At 39.9% G+C, this 25,663-nt stretch overlaps 1 pseudogene; it reads left to right on the top strand.

Moving 5' to 3' along the window:
* The window catches only part of LOC132596731 (coiled-coil domain-containing protein 3-like), a 69,376-nt pseudogene that overhangs the window by 41,844 nt on the left and 1,869 nt on the right, over positions 1-25,663 (top strand).

Here is a 25,663-nt window from a genome sequence, read left to right as displayed (position 1 = left end):
AGGCCCAAGATGGAGTCACTCCTGCTCAGGGTGATGCGTCAGTGAACGAAAACTTAGGTATCTTTTGCATCCCTGTAAATACTCCTCCACTTGGCCAGAAATGCAGTATATCCACTCAGCCAGTCACCAAACACCAAGCCAACAATGGCCTCTGTACTTATCTGCTATTCCTTCTTACCCTAATCAAGGACTCAGCCAACATGTTTTCTATGCTTTCTATTTCTGTTTTTCTCTGCCTTGTTCTTTATTCTTTTTTTTAACATCTTTATTGGAGTATAATTGCCTTACAATGGTGTGTTAGTTTCACCTTTATAACAAAGTGAATCAGCTCTACATATACATATATGCCCATATCTCCTCCCTCTTGCGTCTCCCTCCCACCCTCCCTATGCCACCCCTCTAGGTGGTCACAAAGCACAGAGCTGATCTCCCTGTGCTATGCGGCTGCTTCCCACTAGCTATATTACATTTCGTAGTATATATAAGTCCATGCCACTCTGCTTCGTCCCAGCTTATCCTTCCCCTTCCCTGTGTCCGCAAGTCCATTCTCTACATCTACGTCTTTATTCCTGTCTTGCCTCTATGTTCTTCAGAACCGTTTTTTTTTAGATTCCATATATGTGTTAGCATATGGCATTTGCTTTTCTCTTTCTGACTTACTTCACTCTGTATGACAGACTCTAGGTCCATCCACTTCACTACAAATAACTCAATTTCGTTTCTTTTTATGGCTGAGTAATATTCCATTGTATATATGTGCCACATCTTCTTTATCCATTCATCTGTCGATGGTCACTTAGGTTGCTTCCAATACGTCCTGGCTATTGTAACTAAAGCTGCAATAAACATTTTCGTACATGACTCTTTTTGAATTATGGTTTTCTCAGGGTATATGCCCAGCAGTGGGATTGCTGGGGCGTATGGTAGTTCTATTTTTAGTTTATTAAGGAACCTCCATACTGTTCTCCATAGTGGCTGTATCAATTTACATTCCCACCAACAGTGCAAGAGGGTTCCCTTTTCTCCACACCCTCTCCAGCATTTATTGTTTGTAGATTTTTTGATGATGGCCATTCTGACTGGTGTGAGGTGATACCTCATTGTAGTTTTGATTTGCATTTCTCTAATTATTGGTGATGTTGAGCATTCTTTCATGTGTTTGTTGGCCATTTGTATGTCTTTTTTGCAGAAATGACTATTGAGGTCTTCAGCCCATTTTTGGATTGGGTTGTGTATTTTGTTCATATTGAGCTGCATGAGCTGCTTGTTAATTTTGGAGATTAATCCTTTGTCAGTTGCTTCATTTGCAAATATTTTCTCTGATTCTGAGGGTTGTCTTTTTGTCTTGTTTATGTTTTCCTTTGCTGTGCAAGTTTCATTAGGTCCCATTTCTTTATTTTTGTTTTTATTTCCATTTCTCTAGGAGGTGGGTCAAAAATGTTCTTGCTGTGATTTATGTCAAACAGTATTCTGTTTGACATAAACAGAAACAGTGTTCTGCCTATGTTTTCCTCCAAGAGTTTTATAGTGTCTGGCCTTACATTTAGGTCTTTAATCCATTTTGAGTTTATTTTTGTGTATGGTGTTAGGGAGTGTTGTAATTTCCTTCTTTTATATGTAGCTGTTCAGTTTTCCGAGCACCACTTTTCTCCATTGTATATTCTCGCCTCCTTTATCAAAAATAAGGTGACCATATGTGTGTGGGTTTATATCTCGGCTTTCTGTCCTGTTCCATTGATCTATATTTCTGTTTTTGTGCCAGTACCATACTATCTTGATTACTGTAGCTTTGTAGTATAGTCTGAAGTCCAGGAGCCTGATTCCTCCAGCTCCAGTTTTCTTTCTCAAGATTGCTTTGGCTATTTGGGGTCTTTTATGTTTCCATACAAATTGTGAAATATTTTGTTCTAGTTCTGTTGAAAAATGCCATTGGTAGATTGATAGGGATTGCATTGAATCTGTAGATTGCTTTAGGTAGTATAGTCATTTTCACAATGTTGATTCTTTCAATCCAAGAACAGAGTATATCTCTCCCTTTGTTTGTATCATCTTTAATTTCTTTCATCAGTGTCTTATAGTGTTCTGCATACAAGTCTTTTGTCTCCCTAGGTAGGTTTATTCCTAGGTATTTTATTCTTTTTGTTGCAATGGTAAATGGGAATGTTTCCTTAATTTCCCTTTCAGACTTTTCATCATTAGTGTATAGGAATGCAAGAGATTTCTGTGCATGAATATTGTATCCTGCTACTTTACCAGATTCATTGATTAGCTCTAATAGTTTCTGGTAGCATCTTTAGGATTCTCTGTGTATAGTATCATGTCATCTGCAAACAGTGACAGCTTTACTTCTTCTTTTCTGATTTGGATTCCTTTTATTTCTTTTTCTTCTCTGATTGCTGTGGCTAAAACTTCCAAAACTATGTTGAATAATAGTGGTGAGAGTGGGCAACCTTGTCTTGTTCCTGATCTTAGTGGAAATGGTTTCAGTTTTTCACCATTGAGAACGATGTTGGCTGTGGGTCTGTCTTATATGGCCTTTATTATGTTGAGGTAATTTCCCTCTATGCCTACTTTCTGGAGGGTTTTTATCATAAATCGGTGTTGAATTTTGTCAAAAGCTTTTTCTGCATCTATTGAGTTGATCATATGGTTTTTCTCCTTCAATTTGTTAATATGGTGTATCACATTGATTGATTTGCATATATTGAAGAATCCTTGCATTCCTGGGATAAACCCCACTCGATCATGGTGTATGATCCTTTTAATGTGCTGTTGCATTCTGTTTGCTAGTATTTTGTTGAGGATTTTTGCTTCTGTGTTCATCAGTGATATTGGCCTGTAGTTTTCTTTCTTTATGACATACTTGTCTGGTTTTGCTCTCAGGGAGATGGTGCCCTCGTAGAATGAGTTTGGGAGTGTTCCTCCCTCTGCTATATTTTGGAAGAGTTTGAGAAGGATAGGTGTTAGCTCTTCTCTAAATGTTTGATAGAATTCGCCTGTGAAGCCATCTGGTCCTGGGCTTTTGTTTGTTGGAAGATTTTTAATCACAGTCTCAATTTCAGTACTTGTGATTGGTCTGTTTATATTTTCTGCTTCTTCCTGGTTCAGTCTCGGAAGGTTGTGCTTTTCTAAGAATTTGTTCATTTCTTCCAGGTTGTCCGTTTTATTGGCATAGAGTTGCTTGTAGTAGTCTCTTAGGATGCTTTGTATTTCTGCAGTGTCAGTTGTTACTTCTCCTTTTTCATTTCTAATTCTATTGATTTGAGTCTTCTTTTTTGCTTGATGAGTCTGGCTAATGGTTTATCAAATTTGTTTATCTTCTCAAAGAACCAGCTTTTAGTTTTACTGATCTTTGGTACTGTTTCCTTCATTTATTTTTCATTTATTTCTGATCTGATCTTTACGATTTCTTTCCTTCTGCTAACTTTGGGTTTTTTTGTTCTCTCTCTCTTATTGCTTTAGGTGAAAGATTAGGTTGTTTATTTGCGATGCTTCTTGTTTCTTGAGGTAGTATTGTATTGCTATAAACTTCCTGCTTAGAACTGCTTTTGGCATCCCATAGGTTTTGGGTTGTGGTGTTTTCATTGTCATTTGTTTCTAGGTATTTTTTGATTTCCTCTTTGATTTCTTCAGTGATCTCTTGGTTATTAAGTACTGTATTCTTTAGCCTCCACGTGTTTGTATTTTGTAAGATTTTTTCTTGTAATTGATATCTAGTCTCATAGTGTTGTGGTCAGAAAGGATACTTGATACGATTTCAGTTTTCTTAAATTTACCAAGGCTTGATTCATGACCCAAGATATGATCTGTCCTGGATAATCTTCCATGAGCACTTGAGAAGAAAGTTTATTCTGTTGTTTTTGGATGGAATGTCCTATAAATATTAATTAAGTCCATCTTGTTTAATGTATCATTTAAAGCTTGTGTTTCCTTCTTTATTTTCATTTTGGATGATCTGTCCATTGGTGAAAGTGGGGTGTTAAAGTCCCCTACTATGATTGTGTTACCGTCAATTTCCCCTTTTATGGCTGTTAGCATTATGTTTTGAGGTGCTCCTATGTTGGGTGCATAAATGTTTACAATTGTTATATCTTCTTCTTGGATTGATCCCTTGATCATTATGTAGTGTCCTTCCTTGTCTCTTGTAACATTCTTTATTGTAAAGTCTATATTATCGGATATGAGTAGTTACTCCAGCTTTTTTTGATTTCCATTTGCATGGAATATCTTTTTCTGTCCCCTCACTTTCAGTCTGTATGTGTCCCTAGGTCTGAAGTGGGTCTCTTGTAGACAGCCTTTGTATGGGTCTTGTTTTTGTATCCATTCAGCATGTCTGTGTCTTTTGGTTGGAGCATTTAATCCATTTACATTTATGATAATTATTAATATGTATGCTCGTATTACTATTTTCTTAATTGTTTTGGGTTTGTTATTGTAGGTCTTTTCCTTATCTTGTGTTTCCTGCCTAGAGAAGTTCCTTTAGCATTTGTTTTAAAGCTGGTTTGGTAGTGCTGAATTCTCTTAGCTTTTGCTTGTCAGTAAAGGTTTTAATTTCTCCGTCGAATCTGAATGAGATCCTTGCTGGGTAGAGTAATCTTGGTTGTAGGTTCTTCCCTTTCATCACTTTAAATATGTCCTGCCACTGCCTTCTGGCTTGCAGAGTTTCTGCTGAAAGATCAGCTGTTAACCTTATGGGAATTCCCTTGTATTTTATTTGTTCCTTTTCCCTTGCTGCTTTTAATATTTTTTCTTTGTAATTAATTTTTAAGAGTTTGATATGTGTCTTGGCCTGTTTCTCCTTAGATTTATCCTGTATGGGACTCTCTGCACTTCCTGGACTTGATTAACTATTTCTTTTCCCATAGTAGGGAAGTTTTCAACTATAATCTCTTCAAATATTTTCTCAGTCCCTTTCTTTTTCTCTTCTTCTGGGACCCCTATAATTCGAATGTTGGTGTGTTTAATGTTGTCTCAGAGGTCTCTGAGACTGTCCTCAATTCTTTTCATTCTTTTTTCTTTATTCTTTTCTACAGTAGGTATTTCCACTATTTTATGCTCCAGGTCATTTATCCGTTCTTCTTCCTCAGTTATTCTGCTATTGATTCCTTCTAGAGAATTTTTTTTTTTTTTTTTTTTGCGGTACGCGGGTTTCTCACTGCTGTGGCCTCTCCCGTTGCGGAGTACAGGCTTCGGACGCGCAGGCTCAACTGCCATGGCTCACGGGCCCAGCTGCTCCGTGGCACGTGGGATTTTCCCGGGCCGGGGCATGAACCTGTGTCCCCTGCATCGGCAGGCGGACTCTCAACCACTGCACCACCAGGGAAGCCCTAAAGAATTTTTAATTTCGTTTATTGTGTTGTTTATCATTGGTTGCTCTTTAGTTCTTCTAGGTCCTTGTTAAATGTTTCTTGTATTTTCTCCATTCTATTTCCAAGATTTTGGATCATCTTTACTATCATTATTCTGAATTCTTTTTCAGGTAGACTGCCTATTTCCTCTTCATTTGTTTTGTCTGGTGGGTTTTTACCTTGCTCCTTCATCTGCTGTGTATTTCTTTGTCTTCTCATTTTGCTTAACTTACTGTGTTTGGGGTCTCCTTTTCACAGGCTGCAGGTTCGTAGATCCCGTTGTTTTTGGTGTCTGCCCCCAGTGGCTAAGGTTGGTTCAGTGGGTTGTGTAGGCTTCTTGGTGGAGGGGACTAGTGCCTGTGTTCTGGTGGATGAGGCTGGATCTTGTCTTTCTGGTGGGCAAGACCGTGTCTGATGGTGTGTTTGAGGGTGTCTGTGACCTTATTATGATTTTAGGCAGCCTGTCTCCTAATGGGTGGGGTTGTTTTCCTGTCTTGCTAGTTGTTTAGCATAGCATGTCCAGCACTATAGTTTGCTCATCGTTGAGTGGATCTGGGTCTTAGCGTTCAGATGGAGATTTCCGGGAGAGCTTTCATTGTTTGATATTATGTGGAACCAGGAGGTCTCTGGTGGACCAATGTCCTGAACTCAGCTCTCCCACCTCAGAGGCACAGGGCTGACACCCAGCTGGAGCACCAAGACACTGTCAGCCACACAGCTCAGAAGAAAAGGGAGAAAAAAAGAAAGAAAGAAAAAATAAAATAAGGTTATTGAAATAAAAAATAACTAGTAAAAATTTTAAAAAAGTAATAAAAAAGAAAAGAAAGAAAGAAGAGAGCAATGAAACCAAAAAACAAATGCACCAATGCCAACAAGCACTAAAAACTATACTGAAAAACTGACAGAACCCTAGGACAAATAGTAAAAGCAAAGCTATTCAGACAAAATCATACAAAGAAGTATACACACTCACAAAAAGAGAAAAAGGAAATATATATATATAACTATATATGGGAAAAAAAGGAAGAGAGTAACCAAAAATCAACAAATCTACCAATGATAACACCCTAAATACTAAACTAAGATAAACATAAAACCAGAAACAAGTTAGACGTTTGGAGAAAGCAAAACCCAAGTCTACAGTAGCTCCCAAAGTCCACTGCCTCAATTTTGGGATGATGCGCTGTCTTTTCAGGTATTCCACAGATGCAGGTACATCAAGTTGATTGTGGAGATTTAATCCGCTGCTCCTGAGGCCTCTGGGAGAGCTTTCCCTTTCTCTTCTTTGTTCGCACAGCTCCCAAGGCTCAGCTTTGGAGTTGGCCCCGCCTCTGCGTGTAGGTCGCCGGAGGGCGTCTGTTCCCCACCCAGACAGGACGGGGTTAAAGGAGCAGCTGATTAGGGGGCTCTGGCTCACTCAGGCTGGGGGGAGGGAGGGTTACCGAATTAGGGGGCGAGCCTGTGGTGGCAGAGGCCAGCGTGACGTTGCACCAGCCTGAGGTGCACCATGTATTCTCCCGGGGAAGTTGTCACTGGATCCCGGGACCCTGGCAGTGGCGGGCTGCACAGGCTCCCGGGAGGCAGGTGTGGATAGTGACCTGTGCTCGCACACAGGCTTCTTGGTGGCGGCAGCAGCAGCCTTAGCGTTTCATGCCCTTCTCTGTTTTCCGCGCTGATAGCTGTGGCTCGCGCCCGTCTCTGGAGCTTGTTTAGTCCGTGCTCTGAATCCCCTCTCCTCACACACCCCGAAACAATGGTCTCTTGCCTCTTAGGCAGGTCCAGACTCTTTCCTGGACTCCCTCCCAGCTAGCTCTGGCGCACTAGCCCCCTGCAGGCTGTGTTCACGCCGCCAACCCCAGTCCTCTCCCTGGGATCCGACCGAAGTCCGAGCCTCAGCTCCCAGCCCCAACCCGCCTCGGCGGGTGAGCAGACAAGCCTCTCGGGCTGGTGAGTGCTGGTCGGCACCGATCCTCTGTGCGGGAATCTCTCCGCTTTGCCCTCCGCACCCCTGTGGCTGCGCTCTCCTCCGTGGCTCCAAAGCTTCCCCCCTCCGCCACCCCCGTCCCTGCCAGTGAAGGGTCTTCCTTGTGTGTGGAAACCTTTCCTCCTTCACAGCTCCCTCCCACTGGTGCAGGTCCCGTCCCTATTCTTTTGTCTCTGTTTATCCTTTTTTCTTTTGCACTACCCAGGTACGTGGGGAGTTCTTGCCTTTTGGGAGGTCTGAGGTCTTCTGCCAGCATTCAGTAGGTGTTCTGTAGGAGCTGTTCCACATGTAGCTGTATTTCTGATGTATTTGTGGGGAGGAAGGTGATCTCCATGTCTTACTCCTCCACCAATCTTGAAGGTCCCCTGATGTTACCAGTTTCGTCTTTTAACTTCCCTATTAGTTTACGTGTTGGTGATTTCCTACCTTTACTGTATATTAGCCTTTACTGGTGAGCCTTTCTATTTCATAATTTTCTTGTTTCTAGATGTGGCCTTTTTTTCCCACCTAAAGAAGTTGCTTTAGTATTTGTTGTAAAGGTTGTTTGGTGGTGCTGAACTCTTTTAGCTTTTGCTTATCTGTAAAGCTTCTGATGTCTCTATCAAATCTGAATGAGAGTCTTGCTGGGTAGAGTATTCTTGGTTGTAGGTGTTTTCCTTTCATCATTTTAAATATGTCCTGCCACTCCCTTCTGGCCTGCAGAGTTTCTGCTGAAAAAGCAGCTGATAACTTTATTGGAATTCCCTTGTATGTTTTGCTTTTAATACTTTCTCTTTGTCTTTAATTTTTGTCAATTTGATTACTGTGTGCCTGTGTGTGTTCCTCTTTGGGTTAATCCTGTATGGCAGGGGTCCCCAACCCCCAGGCTGCAGACCAGTATCGGTCCGCAGCCTGTTAGGAACCGGGCCACAAGGCAGGAGGTGAGCAGCAGGGGAGTGAGCGGAGCTTCATCTGCTGCTCCCCATCGCTCTCATTACTGCCTGACCATCCCCCACCCTCCCAATCCCATCCGTGGAAAAATTGTCTTCCTCGAAACTGATTCCTGGTGCCAAAAAGGTTGGGAACCGCTGTTGTATGGGACTGTCTGCATCTCCTGGACTTGGGTGACTGTTTCCCTTCCCAGGCTAGGGAAGTTTTCAGCTAGTATCTCTTCAAATATTTTCTCAGGCCCTTTCTCTCTCTCTTCTCCTTCTGGGACCCCTCTAATGTGAATATTAGTGCACTTAATGTCATCCCAGAGGTCTCTTAAACTGACCTCATTTGTTTCATTCTTTTTTCTTTGTTCTGTGGCAGTGATTTCCACTACTCTTTCAGCTCACTGATCCATCTTTCTGCCTCACTTATTCTACTGTTGATTCCTTCTAGCATTCCATTTCAGTTATTATATTCTTCAAGTCTGGTTTTTGTTTATATTTTCTAACTCTTTTAAAAACTTCTGACTTCTTGCTCTGTGCATCCATTCTTCTCCCGAGTTCTTGGATCATCTTTATGATCATTACTCTGAACTCTTTCTCAGGTAGATCACCTATGTCCACATTACTTAGTTCTTCTGTGGTTTTATGTTGTTCCTTCATCTGAAACATATTCCTCTGCTACCTCATTTTGTCTAAATCTCTATTTGTATTTTATGTATGTGGTGGGTTAGTTATGTTTCTCGACCTTGGCGAAGTGGCCTTCTGTAGGGGATGTCCTACGTGTCCCCTCTTGTTACCCAAGGGCCAGGGGCCAGCTGGTCCCAGGGTAGGGTCTGGCCTGTGTTTGCGGACTCCATTCCGTAGGCTTCAGGACTGTAATTTCCTTGCTTCTGGTGTCTGTCCCCTGGTGGGTGAGGCTGCTCTAGAGGCTTGTGCAGGCTTCCTGGTGTGAGGGGCTGGCGCCTGCCCACTGGGGGATGGAGCTGCATCTTGGCCCTCTTGTGGGCAGGGCTGCAGCTAGGGGCATGTCTAGAAGTGGCTGTGGTCTCAGGAAGTCTTTAGGCAGCCTTTCTACTGCTGGGTGGGGCTGTGTTCCTGCCCAGTTAGTTGTTTGGCGTGAGGTGTCCCAGCACTGGAGCCTACAGGTTGTCGGGTGGGGCCAGGTCTTGGTGCTGATGACCCAAGCAAGGTATCATCCTACAGGAGAGCGCATGCACATGAATACTCCCCAGTATGTCTGCCACCAGCTTTTATGTCCCCAGAGAGAGCCATAGCCACCCCCTTCCTCCCCTGGAGACCCTCCAAGACCAGCAGGTATGTCTGTCCCAGGCTCCTATGAAGTTACTGCTTTTGCTTTTGGTCCCATTGAGTGTGACATTTTTGTACACCTTTAACAGTGAAACCTCTGTTTCCCCCAGTCCTGTGGAGCTCCTGAAATTAAGCCCCACTGGTCTTCAAAGCCAAATGCTCTGGGGGCTCCTCTTCCCAGTACCAGACCCCCAGTCTGGGGAGCTGACATGAAGCTCAGAACTCTCACTCCTGTGGGGGAGCCTCTGCACTATATTATTCTCCAGTTTGTGGGTCACCCACCTGGGGGGTATGGCATTTGATAATATCACCAGTGCTATTTTATTGTGGTTTCTCCTTAATGTCTTTAGTTGTAGAAGATTTTCTTTTTCCCGGTAGGTTCCAGTCTTTTTAATGATGGTTGTTTAGCAGTCAGTTGTGATTTTGGTGTGTTCGTGAGAGGAGGTGAACCCAAGGTTCTTCTACTCTGCCATCTTGGTCTAATCCCACTATTGTCGTTTTAGTCTCTATTTCATTTATTCTGCTCCAATCTTTGTTATTTCCTTCCTTCTACTAACTTTGGGCTTCATTTTTTTTCTTTTTCTAGTTCCTTGAGGTGTCAAATTAGGTTTATTCATGATCTTTCTTGTTTCATCATGTAGGCATTTATCACTATGAACTTCCCTCTTACAACAGATTCTATTGCATGCCATAAGTTATGGTATATATTATTTCTTTTTTAATATTTATTTATTTATTACTTATTTTGGCTATGCCGGGTCTTAGTTGCAGCACTTGGGATCTTCGTTGCAGCATGCGGGCTTCTTAGTTGCGGCATGCATGCGGGATCAAGTTCCCCAACCAGGGATTGAACCCAGGCCCCCTGCATTGGGAGTGTGGAGTCTTACCCACTGGACCACCAGGGAAGTCCCTGGTATGCATTACTCCTTGATTTCTCTTTTGACTCCTTGGTTGTTCAGGAGCATATTTATTCTCCATATATGTGTGAATTTTCCAGTTTTCTTCTGTAATTGATTTCTACTTTTATACCATTGTAGTCAGAAAACCTGCTTGACAAGATTTCAGTCTTCTAATTTATTAAGACTTGTTTTGTGACCCAACATATTACCTGTCCTGGAGAATGTTTCCTGTACATTTGAGAGGAATCTATGTTCTGTTGCTTTCAGATGGAATGTTCTATAAATGTTAAACTACATGTTAGACCAGATAGACTTAAGCCCAGTGTTTCCTTATTTTTCTGTCTGTATGATCTCTTCATTGTGGATGGGGGAGTACTGAAATCCCGTAATATTACTGTATTGCTCCCTATTTCTCCCGTCTGTTAATATTTGCTTTAAATATTTAGATGTTCCTATGTTAGGTGCATAAATATTTACAAATGTTATATCCTCTTGATGAATTGATTCTTTATCATTATATAATGACATTTGTTTCTTAAGGTATAAATACAGCTACTCCAGCTTGCTTTTGTTTTCCATTTGTGTGGAATATCTTTTTCCATACCTTGACTTTTAGTCTCTATGCGTCCTTAAAGCTGAAGTGAGTCTCTTATATTTTATATTTTATTCATTTATTTGCCCATGCTGCTTGGCTTGCTTGATCTTAGTTCCCCAACCAGGGATCAAACCCAGGCCCTGGCAGTGAAAGTGCTGAGTCCTAACCACTGGACCATCAGGGAATTCCCCTGAAGTGAATCTCTTTTAGGCAGCATATAGATGGGTCATTTTTTATATCCATTCAGCCAGTCTGTCTTTTAATTGGAAACTTTAGTCCATTTACATTTAATGTAATTACTTATAGGTATGTACTTATTGCCATTTTGTTAGTTTCTTTCTGGTTGTCTTGTAATCCCTCTGTTCCTTTCTTCTCTTGCTCTCTTTACTGTCTGATGATTTTCTGTAGTGGTATGCTTAGTCTTTTCTCTTTATATTTTGTGTATCTACTATAGGTTTTTGCTTTGTAGTTAGCAAAGCCAAACTACTCATTTTATATAAATGAGATATACATAAAACAACTTACAACAGTCCATTTTAAGTTGATAACTTATTTTCCAATGCTTTTGATGTCACAGATACATCTTTTATGTATCCATTAACAAATTATATAGTTATATTTTTACTACTTTTAACCTTCTTACTGGCTTAATAAGTGCTTAACCACCCACTGCCTTTATGAAATTATTCTGAATTTTACTGTATACTTACCTTTACCAGTGAGATTCATAATTTCATGTTTTCTTATTACTAATTATTACGTTTTCTTTTCAGCTTGAATAACTCCCTCTTAACGTTTCTTGTAAGGCTGGTCCAGTGGTGATGAACTTCTTTTGCTTTTGCTTGTCTAGAAAACTCTCTCTCTCTCCTTCAGTTCTGAAGGACAGTTTTCCTGGGTAGAGTATTGTCAGTTGGCAGTTTTTTTCTTTTAGCTCTTTATATATCATGCCACACCCTCTGGGCTGCGAAATTTCTGCTGAAAAATCTGCTCATAGTCCTGTAGGATTCCCTTGTCTATAACAAATTGTATGTTTCTTGTTGCTTTTAAGATTCTCTCCTTGCCTTTAACTTTTGATACTTGAATTGCAATGTATCTTCCTTTGGGTTCATCTTATTTAATAGTCTCTGGGCTTCCTGGATCTGGATCTAGCTTAGGGAAGTTTTCAGCCATTATTTCGTCAAATGAGTTTTCTGCCCCTTTCTTCCTCTTCTGGAATCCCTTTGCTTGATGTTGTTTCATAAGCTGCCTTCATTCACTCTTTTCATTCTTTTTTCTTTTTGCTGTTCTGATTGGATGAGTTCCATTGCCCTGGCTTTGAGTTCAGTGATCCTTTTTTCTGCTTCATCTCGTCTTCTGAACCACCTCTATTGTATAATTTTTCAGATCACTTATTATATTCTTCAGCTCTGTCACTTTTATTTGGTACTTCCTTATATTTTCAGTCTCTGTTGAAATTCTCATTCATGGATTGTTCTCCTGAGATCAGTGAGCATCTTTATCACCATCTTTTGAGCTCTTTATCAGAAAAATTACTTATCTCCATTTCATTAAGGCCTTTGTCTGGGGTTTTATCTTGGTCTTTCCATTGGAACATATTCCTCTGTTTCTTCATTTTCCTTGACTCTCTGTGTTGGTTTATGTACATTAGATAAAACAACTACCTCTCCCAGTCTTGAAGGAGTGGCTTTGTGTAGGAGATTAATCTTATTGTTCAACTCTGCCCTAGCTCTTGGTTGTCTCTCAAACCTTCGGGATTGTCCAAGAAGCCTACTTTATTCTTAACCGGTAGTTGAGTGTGTTCTGACCTGCCAGGGGGAGGATTTCGGTCAGCCCTTAGATTCAGGCTGATTGGAAACCAGACCCACAGGCAGCAGCTTTTATAGCTTTCAAATACATCTCTTTCAGGAGAAGACTGGGAGATGGGCATTTCTGTCTGCTCCTTCTGCTTTTGAACCCTATGATGATAGCCAGTTAAGAACTATTTCTTTGTTTGACACCATCCTGATGAACCCATGAAGACAAGCCCCATTGGCCACAAGAGCCACACCATCAAAGGATGTGCTCTCTGGGTGGCGGACACAAAAGCTAGGGTGTCAGGTATACACCTAAGCCCCTTTCTTGGAGACACCGCGACCTGGAGTGAGCAGAGGGAAAGCACAATGGTGGCACCTGCTGGCCATCGTCTTTGGAGAGCATTGCAGTTGGCCTTTATTTGTGTGTTCAGCTAGAAGTCTGCTCCTCAGGCCAAAGCTTTAAGATAAACAAATTGGGTGCTTTTCAGCTGGCCGCCTCTGCACGGGGCTGTGGTGGTGGGTAGCCAGATGCGTCTGTGTGAGCCCTTTAGGAACTGTTTTTCAGCTCACCCATAGCCTCTGGATCTCATGTACCCAAGCCCTGGTGGCTTTCAAACTTGGAAATTTCAGGGCTCACCTCTCAGGTGCAGGTCTTGAAAGTTAGGGTGCTTGATGTGGGGTTGAACCCCTTTGCTCATCGGGGATGAGCTCCGAGTTGTCAGTTCCCTCTTGATAGCAGGTTGTTGCATTAGGTTTATGATGAGATTGTCTCAGCTTCTCCTACCTCCTACGATGTGGGTTTTTTCTCTGTTGCCTCATATGTAGAAGTCAGCTAGTTTTGGGGTTTCTTTCAGGGGAAGAAGTTCTGTATGTAGCTGTAGATTCGGTGTGTCCATGGCAGGAGGTGAGCTCAGGATCCTCTTAGGTCACCGTCTTGAACTGGGACCCTATCTCTTTATTTTTTTGATGAGAATCATCGTGACAGGTGTGATATCGCATTATGGTTTTTGATTTGTATTTTCCTGATTATTAGTGATGATTAGCACCTTTTCATATATCTGTTGGCCATCTGTATATCTACTTTGGAGAAATACCTGTTGAGGTCCTTTGCCTGAGAGGGGCTGGAGGCAGCTCACAGACCACTGCAGGGTCCACAGCCAGGACTGATGTCTGTCGACATCAATACATGGGTGGGCAAGGCTCCTCTGGGTCCCTTGGTAGACCCCACAGTTCTCTCAAAGTCACTTTCGTTCATGGATAAATGCCAACTTTTTGTTGGTGGACAGGGGCGTGAGGGATATTTTATATGGCCATGATGCTAATGTCATTCCTCAACCTTCTTATTACAGTGTTAGCTGTAATACACACACACACACGCTCACGTGGGAGTATATATATCAGATGAAGTCCCAGAATGACTAGATCAAAGGGTATATGCAGTTTTCATTTTGATACAGTCAAATTTCTCTTTATCAAAGTTTACACTCTACCCCGCAGTATATGCGAATGCCTATTTCCCCAAATCCTAACTCTGATTTTACCAAAGAGTAAAATCAAAATTTGATTTTGTGAAAAGAAAAAAAATTCATTGTGGATCTACTTTGCAATTATTAAGAGTAGGCCTAAGCTTTTCCTCCATTTAAGAGAGATTTACATTCCCCTGCCTGTGGACTCTCCATATTCCCTGTGCATTTTTCTATTTGGGGTTTTGGTCATTTGCTGATTGGGTCACTGGAGCTCTGTCCTTTTGGATAGGGGTGACAAATAGTTAGACTATCTTTTATTTTCTGTTAGAAACCAAGGTGGCTTAGGTAAGAAACAAAAAACTCAATTTTTCAAAAGAGACAGTCACTTCCATCCCATCTCGTGATGACTAGAAAAGGTTCCAGAATCCGGGTATTTGCACCTCAGTGCAGGCAAAGCCCTTTCGTGGAAAGATGCTGAAGGCCCTCTGTGGATCCTGTTTCCCTTCCAGCTGGCTGATCCTCAAGCTTTGGCTTTACTGGAAAATGATTTGGACCCAGATTACAACCTAATAGGCAAAATTGCTAACTGAAAGCAGAAAGTGAAGAGTGACCTGCCCCAACAGGGAATCAACAGTATACAAACGGATAAGCATGTAGGAAGATAAACCATGGAGCATATTTTTTTATTTAATTTTTATTTTACATAGGAGTATAGTTGATTTACAGTTTTGTTAGTTTCAGGTATAGAGCATAGTGGTTTTTATATATAGTAGTGTGTATAGGTTAATCCCAAACTCCTAGTTTATCCCTGCCCCCCCACTACCTTTCCCCTTTGGTAACCGTAAGTTTGTTTTCAAAGTCCCTGAGTCTATTTGTTTTCTAAATAAGTTCATTTGTATCATTTTTTTAGATTCCACTTATAGTGATAGCTTGTGATACTTGTTTTTCTCTGTGAGACTTACTTCACTTAGGATGATAATCTGTAGGTCCACCCATATTGCTGCATTAAATGGGCATTATTTCATTCTTTTTATGGCTGAGTAATACCACATCTTCTTTATCCATTCCTCTGTCGATGGACATTTAGGTTCTTGGCTGTTGTAAATAGTGCTGCCAGGAACATTGGGGTGCATGTATCTTATCGAGTTATGATTCTCTCCAGACAGATGCCCAGAAGTGGGGTTGCTGGACCATATGGTAGTTTTAGTTTTTTAAGGAACCTCCATACTGTTCATAGTGGCTGCACCAATTTACATTCCCATGAACAGTGTAGGAGGGTTCCCTTTTCTGCACATCCTCTCCAGCATTTACTGTTTGTAGACTTTTTGATGATGGCCATTCTGAGTGGTGATACCTCACTGTAGTTTTGCTTTTCATTTCTCTAATAATTAGTGATGTTGAGCATCTTTTCATGTGCTTTTTGGCCATCTGTATGTCTTCTTTGGAGAAATGTCTATTTAGATCTTCTGCCCATTTTTGATTGGGCTGTTTGTTTTGATATTGAGCTACATGAGCTGTTTGTATATTTTGGAGATTAACCCCTTGTTGGTCACTTAGTTTGCAAATATATTTTCCCATTCTGTGGGTTGTCTTTTTGTTTTGTTTATGGCTTCCTTTGCTGTGCAAAAGGTTTTAAGTTTAATTAGGTCCCATTTTTTTACTTTTGTTTTTATTTTCATTACTCTAGGAGGTGGATGCAAAAAGATACTGCTGCAGTTTATGTCAAAGAGTGTTCTGCCTATGTGTTCCTCCAGTATCCAGTAAGTATCCAGTCTTACATTTAAGTCTTTAATCCATCTTGAGTTTATTTTTGTATGTGGTGTTAGATTTACATGTAGTTGTCCAGCTTTCCCAGCACCACTTATTGAAGAGACTTTTCTCCAGAACACTCCCAAACTCATTCTACTAGGCCACCATCATCACCCTGATACCAAAACTAGACAAAGATACCACAAAAAAAGAAAATTATAGACCAATATCACTGATGAACATAGATGCAAAAATCCCCAGCACAGTAATAGCAAACCAAATCCAACAACACATTAAAAGGATCAGACACCATGATCAGGTGGGATTATCCCAGGGAGGCAAGGAGTTTTCAATATCTGCAGATCAGTGTGATACACATTAACAAATTGAAGAATAAAAATATGATCATCTCAATACATGGAGAAAAAGCTTTTGATAAAATGCAACACCAATTTATGATAAAAACTCTCCAGAAAGTGGTGAAAAACTGAAATCATTTCCTTTAAGATCAGGAACAAAACAAGAATGTCCACTCTCACCACTATTATTCAACATAGTCTTGGAAGTCCTAATCTAGGCAATCAGAGAAGAAAAAGGAATCCAAATTGGAAAAGAAGTAAAATTGTCACTGTTTGCAGATGACATGATACTATACATAGAAAATCCTAAAGATGCTACCAGAAAACTACTAGAGCTCGTCAATAATTCAGTAAAGTTGCAGGATACAAAATTAATACACATAAATCTCTTGCATTCCTATACACTAACAACAGAAGATCAGAGAGAGAAATTAAGGAAACAATCCCATTTCCCATCCTATCAGAAAGAATAAAATACCTAGGAATAAACCTACCTAAGGAGGCAAAAGACCTATACTCAGAAAACTAAAAGATACTGATGAAAGAAATAAAAGATGACACAAATAGGGACTTCCCTGGTGGGGCAGTGGTTAAGAATCTACCTAGGGGACACAGGTTCAAGCCCTGGTCTGCGAAGATCCCACATGCTGAGGAGCAACTAAGCCTGTGTGTGACAACTGCTGAGCCTGCGTACCACAACTACTGAAGCCTGCATGCCTAGAGCCCGTGCTCCGCAGCAGGAGAGGCCACCACAATGAGAAGCCTGCGCACCGCAATGAAGAGTAGCCCCCGCTCACCACAACTAGAGAAAGCCTGCGTGCAGCAACAAAGACTCAACGGAGCCAAAATTTTAAATAAATAAATAATTTATTTTTAAAACAAACCTAAGGGGTAAGCTTCTTGGCATCAGTATTGGCAAAGTTTTTTTAGATTTGATCCCAAAAACAAAAGCTAATATAAATAAGTGAGACTACATCAAGCTAAAAATATTTTGCACACAACAAAGGAAGCCATCCGTGAAAATGAAAAGGCACCCAATGGAATGGAAGAAAATATCTGCAAATCACACATCTGATAGTGGGTTAATATCCAAAAAATACAAAGAACTCATACAACTCAATGCAAAAAAAAAAAATCAGATTAACATACGTACAGAGGATCTAAACGTTTTTCCAAAGAAGACATACAAATGGCTGACAGATACATAAAAAGGTACTCAACATCACTATCATCAGAGAAATGCAAATCAAAACCACAAGATATCACCTCACACCTGTTAGAATGACTATTATCAAAAAGATAAAAATAACAAATGTTGGCAAGGATGTGGAGAAAAGGGAACCCTTGTGCACTGTTGGCAGGAGTGTAAATGGGTGCAGCCACTGTAGAAAACAGAAAGGTTCCTCAAAAAATTAAACATAAAACTACCACATAATCCAGCAATCCCCACTTCTGGATATTTATCTGAAAGTAACAACAAAATCGCTATTTTGAAAAGATACCTGCATGCCCGTGTTCATTGCAGCATTGTTTATAACAGCCAAGATATGGGAACAACCAGAGTCCATCAATGGACACATGGATAAAGAATCTGTGTGTGTGTGTGTGTGTGTGTGTATATATATATATATATATATATATGCATATGTATGTATATATACCTTTGTGTGTGTGTGTATACACACACACACACACAATGGAATATTATTCAGCCATTTCAAAAAAGAAGGAAATCTCACTGTCTTGCGATGTGGGTCAACACAGATGGACCTTGAGGGCATTACGCTAAGTGAAATAAATCAGAGAAAGATAAATACCATATGTTATCATTTATATGTTGAATCTAAATTTTAAAAGACAGAGAATAAATTGGTGGCTGCCAAAGGTAGGTGGTGGTTGTAATGGATGAAAGTGGTAAAAGGCACAAAATTCCAGTTGTAAGATAAACAAGTCCTGGGATTGTAATGTACAACATGTGACCTTAGTTAACAATACTATATTGTATATTTGAAAGTCACCAAGAGAGTAGTTCTTAAAAGTTCTCATCACAAGAAAAAAACTGTAACTATGTCTGGTGATGGATGTTGACTAAACTTACTGTTGTAATCCTTTCATTATTTTATATATATATATATATATATATATATGAAATCATGTTGTACACCTAAAACTAATACAGTGTTATATGTCAATTATATCTCAAAAAAAAAAGAATAAAATGCCTAGGAATGTCTTTAACCAAGGAGGCAAAAATCTGTGCACTGAAAACTATAAGACAGTGATGAAAGGAAGACACAAATAAATGGAAATATATTCTGTGCTTTGGGACTGGAAGAATTAATACTGCTCAAATGTCCACACTTCCCAAAGTGACCTATAGATTCAATGCAATTTCTCTCAAAATTCCAGTGGTGTTTTTCACAGAAATAGAACAAACAATCCTAAAATGTATATGAAACCACAAAAGAGCTGAATAGCCAAGGCAATCTTCTGCAAGAACACAAAACTGGAAGCATCACATTGTGTGATTTCAAAGTATATTACAAAGCTATAGTAATCAAAACAGTATGGTATTAGTATAAGAACAGATATTTAGACCAATTGAACAGAATGAGTCCAGAAGTAAATTCATGCATTTACAGTCAACTGATCTTTGACAAAGGTGCCAAGAATACATAATGGGAAAAAGATAGTCTCATCAATAAATGGTGTTGGCAAAAACTGGATAACCACATACAGAAGAATGAAATTGGACCCTTATTTCACACCTGATACAAAATTTAATTCAAAATGGACCAAAGAATTGAACGTAGACCTGAAACCATAAAACTCTTAGAAGAAATTATACGGGAAATTTTTCTTGACATTGTGCAGTACTTTTCATGGTATGATTAAAAGCAAGACAACCAAAGCAAAAATAGACAAATGGGATTGCACGAAACTAAAAAGCTTCTGCACAGTAAGGAAAACAATCTATAGAGTGAGAAGACAGCCAACTGAATGGGAGAAAATATGGACAAACCACATTTCTGATAAGAGGTTAATATCCAAATTTTATATGTAACTCACACTATTCAATAGTTAAAAAAAAAGATTGAAAAATGTGCAGAGGATCTGAATAGATATTTTTCTAAAGAAGATATACAGATGGCCAACAGTTATATGAAAAGAGCTGAACATCAATAATCAGGGAAATGCAAATCAAAACCACAATGAGATGTCACCTCACACCTGTTAGAATGGCTATCATCAAAAAGACAAGAGAGAAAAAGTGTTAGCGAAGAGGAGAGAAGGTAATCTCTGAGCATTGTTGGTGGGAATGCAAATTGGTGCAGCCACTATGGAAAACAGGAGGGAGGTTTGTCAGAAATTTAAAATAGAGCTACCATGTGATCCAGCAATCCCACTTCTGGGTGTATATACAAAGGAAATGAAAACAGGATCTTGAAAAGATATCTGCACTCCCATGTTCATTGCAATATTATTCACAATAGCCAAAATATGCAAACAGTCTAAGTATCTGTCCATGGATGAATGGATTAAGAAGATGTGGTATGTACACACACACACACACACACACACACACACGAATAATAGTCATGAGAAAGAAAGAAATCTGCCATCTGCAACAACATAGATGGACCTTGAGGGCATTATGCTAATTGTGATAAATCAGAGACAGACAGCTACTGTATAATATCACCTATACGTTAAGTCCAAAAATTCAGATTCATAGAAACAGTCTAGGATGGTTGTTACCAGGGGCTGGGAGGGAGGAGGGACTGAATGGAGAAATGTTGGTCAAACAGACAAACTTCCAGTTATAAGATGAGTAAGTTGGGGATCTGAAGTGTACAGCATGGTGATTCCAGATAATACTGTATTATATGTGTGAAAGTTGCTAAAAGATAGAGTATATTTTAAATGTTTTCACCACAAAAATGTAATAGTATATATGTGAAGTGATGGAGGTGTTAGCTAACACCATGGTGGTAATCATTTTGCAATATGTTAAGTGTATCAATTCAACACATTGTACACCTTAAACTTACACAATGTTGTATGTCAGTATATCTCAGTAAAGCTGTGAAAAAAGAAAACGAAAATGAAAAAGTATTTAGCGTCACTGTCCTTAAAACTGAAGCCATCTTCAGAAGGTGAGAGATGAACGTGGGAGATGCCATTGAACTAGTCCTGTGATTTCAGTGTAGAATGGGGTCCTAGGGTGCAAAGTCCATGTCGCGCAGTGCTCATCTTCAAGAGACAAAAATGAGTGTTAAACCAAAAGAAAGCATGACTAAAGAGGCCATCCAAACAACTGATCATGGAGTTCCCAGGACTGAAAAGCTGATGGACCTCCTACTAAATATATACATATAAATATTGGGATTGGCCAAAAAGTTCGTTCGGGGTTTTCCGTAAGATCGTATGGGAAGATAGAGGAACCAAGATGGCGGAGTAGAAGGACGTGCTCTCACTCCCTCTTGCGAGAACACCAGAATCACAACTAGCTGCTAGACAATCATAGACAGGAAGACACTGGAACTCACCAAAAAAGATACCCCACATCCAAAGACAAAGGAGAAGCCACAATGAGATGGTAGGAGGGGCGCAATCACAGTAAAATTAAATCCCATAACTGCTGGGTGGGTGACTCACAGACTGGAGGACACTTATACCACGGAAGTCCACCCACTGGAGTGAAAGATCTGAACCCCACGTCAGCCTTCCCAACCTGGGGGTCCAGCAACAGGAGGAGGAATTCCTAGAGAATCAAACTTTGAAGCATAGTGGGAATTGATTCCAGGACTTTGACAGGACTGGGGGAAAATGAGACACCACTCTTGCAGGGCACACACAAAGTAGTGTGCTCATCAGGACCCAAAGGAAGGAGCAGTGACCCCAGGGGAGACTGAACCAGACCTACCTGCTAATGTTGGAGGGTCTCCTGCAGAGGCAGGGGATGGCTGTGGCTCACCAAGGAGACAAGGACACTGGCAGCAGAAGTGCTGGGAAGTACTCCTTGGTGGGAGCCCTCCCAGAGTCTGTCATTGACCCCATAAAAGAGCCCAGGTAGGCTCCAGTGTTGGGTTGCCTCAGGCCAGACAACCAACAGGGAGGGAACCCAGCCGCACCCATCAACAGTGAAGTGGATTAAAGTTTTACTGAGCTCTGCCCACCAGAGCAACAGTCAGCTCTACACACCACCAGTCCCTCCCATCAAGCCTCTTAGATAGCCTCATCCACCAGAGGGCAGAGAGCAGAAGCAAGAACTACAGTGCTGCAGCCTGTGGAACAAACACCACATTCACAGAAAGACATACAAGCTGAAAAGGCAGAGGGCTATGTACTAGATGAAGGAACAAGATAAAACCCCAGAAAAACTAAATGAAGTGGAGATAGGCAACCTTCCAGAAAAAGAATTCAGAATAATGATAGTGAAGATGACCCAGGACCTCGGAAAAACAATGGAGGCAAAGATCAAGAAGATGCAAGAAATGTTTAACAAAGACCTAGAAGAATTAAAGAAAAAACAGAGATAAACACTACAATAACAAATGAAAACTACACTAGAAAGAATCAATAGCAGTATAACTGAAGCAGAAGAAGGGATAAGTGACCTGGAAAACAGAATGGTGGAATTCACTGCTGCAGAACAGACTAAAGAAAAAAATGAAAAGAAATGAAGATAGCCTAAGAGACCTCCGGGACAACATTAAACACAATGACATTCGCATTATAGGGGTCCCAAAAGGAGAAGAGAGAGAGGAAGGCCCAGAGAAAATATTCGAAGAGATTATAGTCAAAAACTTCCCTAACATAGGAAAGGAAATAGCCACCCAAGCCCAGGAAGCACAGCTAGTCCCATACAGGATAAACCCAAGGAGAAACACACCAAGACACACAGTAATCAAACTGGTAAAAATTACAAACAAAAATTATTGAAAGAGCAAGGGAACTCCCATAAGGTTAACAGCTGATTTCTCAGCAGAAAAGCTACAAGCCAGAAGGGAGTGGCATGATATACTTAAAGTGATGAAAGGGAAGAACCTACAACCAAGATTACTCTACCAGGTAAGGATCTCATTCAGATTCGATGGAGAAATCAAAAGCTTTACAGACAAGCAAAAGCTAAGAGAATTCAGCACCACCAAACCAGCTCTAAAACAAATGCTAAAGGAACTTCTCTAAGTGGGAAACACAAGAGGAGGAAAGGACCTACAAAAACAAACCCATAACAATAAAGAAAATGGTCATAGGAACATACCTATTGATAATTACCTTAAACGTGAATGGATTAAATGCTCCAAACAAAAGACACAGGCTTGCTGAATGGATACAAAAACAAGACCCATCTATATGCTGTCTACAAGAGACCCACTTCAGACCTAGGGACACATACAGACTGAGAGTGAGGAGATGGAAAAAGATATTCCATGCAAATGGAAATCAAGAGAAAGCTGGAGTAGCAATACTCATATCAGATAAAATAGACTTTAAAATAAAGAATGTTACAAGAGACAAGGAAGGACACTACATAATGATCAAGGGAACAATCCAAGAAGAAGATATAACAATTGTAAATATCTATGCACCCAACATAGGAGCACCTCAATACATAAGTCAACTGCTAACAGCTATAAAAGAGGAAATCGACAGTAACACAGTAATAGTGGGGGACTTTTAACACCTCACTTACACCAGTGGACAGATCATCCAAAATGAAAATAAATAAGGAAACAGAAGCTTTAAATGACACAATAGATCAGACAGATTTAATTGATATTTATAGGACATTCCATCCAAACACAGCAGATTACACTTTCTTCTCAAGTGCGCACAGAACATTCTCCAGGATAGATCACATCTTGGGTCACAAATCAAGCCTCAGTAAATTTAAGAAAATTGAAATCATATCAAGCATCTTTTCTGACCACAACACTATGAGATTAGAAATGAATTACAGGGAAAAAAACATTAAAAAACCAAAAACATGGAGGCTAAACAATAGGTTACTAAATAACCAAGAGATCACTGAAGAAATCAAAGAGGAAATCAAAACATACCTAGAGACAAATAACAATGAAAACACGATGATCCAAAACCTATGGGATGCAGCAAAAGCAGTTCTAAGAAGGAAGTTTATAGCTATACAAGCCTACCTCAAGAAACAAGAAGAATCTCAAGTAAACAATCTAACTTTACACCTAAAGGAACTAGAGAAAGAAGAACAAACAAAACCCAAAGGTAGCTGAAGGAAAGAACTCATAAAGATCAGAGCAGAAATAAATGAAACAGAAACAAAGAAAACAATAGCAAAGATCAATAAAACTAAAAGCTGGTTCTCTGAGAAGATAAACAAAATTGATAAACCATTAACCAGACTCATCAAGAAAAAGAGGGAGAGGACTCAAATCAATAAAATTAGAAATGAAAAAGGAGAAGTTAAAACAGACACCGCAGAAATACAAAGCATCCTGAGACTACTACAAGCAACTCTATGCCAATAAAATGGACAACCTGGAAGAAATGGACAAATTCTTAGAAAGGTATAACCTTCCAAGACTGAAACCAGAAAGAAACAGAAAATATGAACAGACCAATCACAAGTAATGAAATTGAAACTGTGATTAAAAATCTTCCAACAAACAAAAGTCCAGGATCAGATGGCTTCACAGGTGAATTCTATCAAACATTTAGAGAAGAGCTAACACCCATCCTTCTCAAACTCTTCCACAACATTGCAGAGGCAGGAACACTCCCAAACTCATTCTATGAGGCCACCATCACCCTGATACCAAAACCAGACAAAGATACTACAAAAAAAGAAAATTACAGACCAATATCACTGAGGCATATAGATGCAAAAATCCTCAACAAAATACTAGCAAACAGAATCCAACAACACACTAAAAGGATCGTACACCATGAGCAAGTGGGATTTATCCCAGGGATGCAGGGATTCTTCAATATACATAAATCAATCAACGTGATACACCATATTAACAAATTGAAGAATAAAAACCATATGATCATCTCAATAGATGCAGAAAAACTTTTGACAAAATTCAACACCCATTTATGATAAAAACTCTCCAGAATGTGGGCATAGAGGGAACCTACCTCCACATAATAAAGGCCATATATGAAAAACCCACAGCAAACATCATTCTTAATGGTGAAAAACGGAAAGCATTTACTCTAAGATCAGGAACAAGACAAGGATGTCCACTCTCACCACTATTATTCAACGTAGTTTTGGAAGGCCTAGCCACGGAAATCAGAGAAGAAAAAGAAATAAAAGGAATCCAAATTGGAAAAGAAGAAGTAAAACTGTCACTGTTTGCAGATGACATGATACTATACACAGAGAATCCTAAAGATGCTACCAGAAAACTGTTAGAGCTAATCAATGAATTTGGTAAAGTAGCAGGATACAAAATTAATGCACAGAAATCTCTTGCATTCCTATACACTAATGATGAAAAATCTGAAAGAGAAATTAAAGAAACACTCCCATTTTACCACTGCAACAAAAAGAATAAAATACCTAGGAATAAACCTACCTAGGGAGACAAAAGACCTGTATGCAGAAAACTATAAGACACTGATGAAAGAAATTAAAGATGATACCAACAGATGGGGAGATATACCATGTTCTTTGATTGGGAGAATCAATATTGTGAAAATGACTACACTACCCAAAGCAATCTACAGAGTCAATGCAATCCCTATCAAATTACCAGTGGCATTTTTTATGGAACTAGAACAAATCATCTTAAAATTTGTATGGAGACACAAAAGACCCCAAATAGCCAAAGCAGTCTTGAGGGAAAAAAATGGAGCTGGAGCTATCAGACTCCCTGACTTCAGACTATACTACAAAGCTACAGTAATCAAGAAAATATGGTACTGGCACAGAAACAGAAATCTAGATCAATGGAACAGGATAGAAAGCCCAGAGATAAACCCACGCACCTATGGTCAACTAATCTGTGACAAAGGAGGTAAGGATATACAATGGAGAAAAGACAGTCTCTTCAATAAGTGGTGCTGGGAAAACTGGACAGCTACATGTAAAAGAATGAAATCAGAACACTCCCTAACACCATACACAAAAATAAACTCAAAATGGATTAAAGACCTAAATGTAAGACTGGAAACTATAAAACTCTTGGAGGAAAACATAGGAAGAACACTCTTTGACAAAAATCACAGCAAGATCTTTTTTGATCCACCTCCTAGAG

The sequence above is a fragment of the Globicephala melas genome, chromosome 2 (genome assembly GCF_963455315.2).
Source record: "Globicephala melas chromosome 2, mGloMel1.2, whole genome shotgun sequence".
NCBI lineage: Eukaryota > Metazoa > Chordata > Mammalia > Artiodactyla > Delphinidae > Globicephala > Globicephala melas.
This window is presented reverse-complemented; position numbering and strand designations above follow the sequence as displayed.